This window comes from Palaemon carinicauda, chromosome 16 (genome assembly GCF_036898095.1).
Source record: "Palaemon carinicauda isolate YSFRI2023 chromosome 16, ASM3689809v2, whole genome shotgun sequence".
NCBI lineage: Eukaryota > Metazoa > Arthropoda > Malacostraca > Decapoda > Palaemonidae > Palaemon > Palaemon carinicauda.
Window position 1 is genome coordinate 15,321,786 of NC_090740.1, and position 4,978 is coordinate 15,326,763.

Here is a 4,978-nt window from a genome sequence, read left to right on the forward strand (position 1 = left end):
AATATATATATATATATATATATATTATATATATACATATATATACATATACCATATGTATGTATATATTGTATTCATTTATATATATATATATATATATATATATATATATATATATATATATATATATATATATACATATATATACACATATATCATATGTATGTACATATTGTGTTCATATATATATATATATATATATATATATATATATATATATATATATATATATATTTATATATACATATATATAATATGATATATATTTTATTCATATATATATATATATATATATATATATATATATATACATATACATATATGTATGAGTATGTGCGTGTGCGTGGGTGGGTATGTGGGCACGTCAACACATTCTACACTTTTTTTCATTATTTCAATAACTTGCTTTACTTACTTTCACTTGAAGGGCTGCTTATCTGGTCTTGTACATGAGGGGAAACCTACTCCCTACAGGACCTCAACTCCATTTATTTCATATTTACTTATTTTTATGGGTCTTATGAAGATTGTAGAGTTATTTCAATTGTATGACTTCAAATAGGAAGTAATGAACTCTCTAACAAGAAAATTAGAGTCAGGGTCATTTGAATTACATTTGTGTTCTTACGAAATCTCCAAATCACTATCGAGACAATGCAAGAAGTGAAGTTCTAGTTTCCTTTTGTTATTTTTATGATATTCTGATTAAGAATATAAAAATATATATAAAGTAAAATTAATGTTTATTTAGTTATATGATAAAAACTGTTAAAAATTTGTTTTATCCGTAATCCTTTAATTAACACTTAAGTAGCATATTCTATTTTTATTTGATTAACGCAAAATTTATTTTGCATTTTGATATATCTTACGAAATTGTAATGATTGCAAGAATAGAAAAAGTATTTGGCTTTTCCCATGAAATGTTTAGCATTCAATTACATTTTATTCTTACATAATCTCGCATTTATTATCGAGGCTACAGTAAGGAATTCTGTCATAGTTTTCTGTTAATACAAAATCAATAGATTATACATTAATTCAAATGAAATCTATCTAACTATATCGTAAACGCAATTGACCAGAATTATTTGTCCATAATCTTTCAATTTACTTTTTAGTAACCTTTTCATTTTTTGTAAATATCCCAAAAACTTTGTTCCTTTCATTTCATATTTATATCTAATTTAAAGTTAGGTGATTATAGAGATAAGGTCAGTTATTTAGCCCAAATAAGATCAATATTAACTCTCGAACTGGACTCTGTCTAGTCCTAAGCTACTATTAAGAAGAAATTAATTTCTACAGGACCGAGAAGGACCGGTTTTAGAACAATAGTGGAACCTGCTTTGTGGCGCCCCTAGATCTCTGCTTCTGTCTCCATCCCAGCCAGTACCAGTACGATGAGGACAGGGAAGTGGGGAATATGGGGAAAGGATAAATACCCCTGGATACAATCCAGTTTATAGCCCGAGTGCAGGTACCTGGGATGGGAAAGGAGAAGGGAAAAAAAAGGGGGGGGGAAAGGAAGTACAGGGAAAGAATAAAAGAGAGGGGCAGACCCTCATGCGACATTAGATAGTAGTAGAGTTATTTTGAGACAGGGGGGGACAGGAAGGAATAGGAAAGGTTTTTTGGTTCACGCCAAGCAAAAGGACACAAATCGACTCAGCCGTTATTTGTGTTGCTCTCGAGTGGTTCTGGGGAGCATTTGCTCATCATCTGTCCGTCCTTCTGTGTTTATTTGCCGACACAGCACGTGTATAATCTTACAAAATAACAAAAAAATCCAGCAATGGCCTCCATCACGATCCTTGACATGAGTTGTCAATGATCAGAGCTCGTGACCCACCTGTGTTTGGTGAATCTTCATTCTTCCATTAATTACCTCTCGAACAGAAGAATTAATGTTCCCGTGGTACCCGTTTAAAACTATACTAGAACACTAAAATCACTGCTAGATCTTTGCTCAGACAGCGTCTATAAAGCTTAAGATGCTTCCAGAAGACTAAAATTACGTGTATCCGTTGTTAGAGTGCTTGAAGAAACCTCAATGGTGGATAACTTTGATTAAGGTGAGGAGAGAATCAGTGTCTCCCCTAATCTCGTCTTCGGTAATTACCTGATGCTCCCGAATTAGTGGCTGGTGTACTTCTACACAGACTCTGTATTAACTCTGCTTCTACACACACTTTGTATTTACTCTGCTTTTACACATACTCGGAATTAACTCTGCTTCTACACACACTTTGTATTTACTCCGCTTCTACACATACTCGGTATTAACTCTGCTTCTACACAGACTCTGTATTCACTCTGCTTCTACACACACTTTGTATTTACTCTGCTTTTACACATACTCGGTATTAACTCTGCTTCTACACAGACTCTGTATTCACTCTGCTTCTACACACACTTTGTATTTACTCTGCTTTTACACATACTCGGTATTAACTCTGCTTCTAGACAGACTCTGTATTCACTCTGACTCTACACAGACTCTTTATTAACTCTGCTTCAAATAGACTCTGTATTCACTCACCTTCTACACAGACTCTGGATTAACTCACCTTCTACACAGACTCTGTATTATCTCTGCTTCTACACAGACTTTGTATTGACTCTGCTTTTGCACACACTGTATTGACTCTGCTTCTACATAGACTCCGTATTAACTCTGCTTCTACACAGACTTTGCATTGACTCCGATTTTTACACACTGTATTGGCTCTGCTTCTACGCACACTCTATTGACAATGTCAATGTCCCTTGCCTCTGTCATTCATGAGCGACCTTTAAACATGGTGTGATGTGACCCACCTTCCCTCAACGGCAACATCTCTCACAAGTCCTCCGTTGAGGACATCTGTCTTGATCGTGTCCTTCTCTTTTGCAGATGCCGGATGTTGTGAACTCGCTATAGTCCTTATTGTCAGGTCTTTTCTTACGGCAATGCTAACAGCATCCTGATGAGGATTGTTCAACAGCTGTGATCATGGTCTCTCTCTCTCTCTCTCTCTCTCTCTCTCTCTCTCTCTCTCTCTCTCTCTCTCTCTCTCTCTCTCTCTCTCTCTCTTTCTAGCGCAGAGACCGGTCTAGGGGTGAGAAGAGTTTATATTAAGTAGTGTTCATAGTCAATTAACACAAGGGATATTATTATACTCTAATTACACTTGAAGGAGTCCATAGCCTTTCGACTTTTGGCTAGGAATTACAGCAAGACTCCCTCTCTCCTATCAACAGGCTCTTTCTCGATGCCTACCCCACCCCCTGTCTGCCAACACACTAGAAAGACAATCGCATGACCCTCATCATTATTGCATCATAGGCTCCTAAGCCCTTATCTGTGGTGACATGCTGAATGCCCTGGAATTTATACGATAAACTGAGTTGTGAAAGGTCTTGTAGAGAGTAGAGTTCCCCTGCAGTATAGGACATAAGAAGTAGCCTTCAAGTGACAGTCATTTCAATCAATTTTTTATTCTTACTTAATCTCACATTTACTATCAACTTTGCGAGAAATCCTTTCTTCACCAACTCTTTAATTATTTACACTTTTTTAAAGGCCGCTCATTAATGGCAGAGGTAAGGGACAGTGACATTTCCCTAGCAAGCAGGACAGTGCCCTAGAGACTAATCATATATACATATGATCAGCGCCTAAGCCCCCTCTCCACCCAAGCTATGAACAGGGAGGGCCAGGCAATAGCTGATGATAACTCACATGTAGACCTATAGGCTCCCCCAAAATTCCCAAGGATGGTGAGGTTGCAGACACTAAATAAATTAACGAATTTCAGCTGGACTTGAAACCCATTCCGTTGATCACCAGGTAGGGACATTTCCAATAGGCCAACACAATGTATAAGATATTCATATAATTTGCAAAACTCTTTATCAAGGTAAATTAGACTTATTCATTTATATTTCATACGATAAAAATATTATAAAAAAATTTCTTTTGCTTAATACTTACTGTTATGATTAAAACTTTAGTAACTTCGTTTATTTCGAATTCTTGAATAATCTATGGATATTGGGATGACTATAAGAGTAGGCTGAGTTATTTAGCTTTGAAATGAAACTAAAATAACTTAAAATGAAAAGCATTCGTTATTGAGGCAACAAAATATTTTTTCTTTTATTCTTATTTTTTTATTGAGATATTTCTAAAAAGATAACTACATATATGTAAGGCATCAATCAACAGAAAATCTATTCATCTATAGAATGTAATATATTGTATTTTTTTTTACTATTCTATAATCTTATAAATAACACATAAATTTAGGGGTGCGACTCACGAACTAGTGTTGAAATTTTCAAAATTCAGTTCATTGCATTTTTGTGGTAGTATAATTTCCATATTTTATGTTCCGAATAGTTTTATTAATTACACTTATTTATTTCATAGCTTAAATTTCCTATTTCTATAAGTAGGTAACTGCACCAGCTCCTTTTTCCAACGTTGTTACGTATTTTCTTATTCAATTTTCGAGAATTGAAAATATGGTTTTCTAAATGAGTCTGCCCTTATATTTTACCATTTTCTTTGATCTTTTTAAGATCATAATCTCCATTTTCTTTAATAGTTTTTAAACATGGTAAACTAACATATTTTGCTTTGCTTATATCATCATCCGCTCGATTACAGTATATGCATGTTATTTCTCTGTTATGATTATACTAGAATATGCATAAAGTATCAGAGACGATAAATATATAAAGCAAAAGCGTGAAATATATCCAGAGGAAGAAACAGACGAATATGTTGTATCCAATCTTGAATAAATAGGGTCGCTAATCTTGTGTAAACACAGTCACCCATTGCTAGTCTTATATGTTTGTCCCATGAATTTGTGTGTACATTTATATATTAATAATTTTCGTGTCATGATTATGCAGAAAGATACATAGATAGTGTCAGAAAGGATAATTAAATAGACCAAAATCGTAAGATTTGCCCAGAATAAGACGC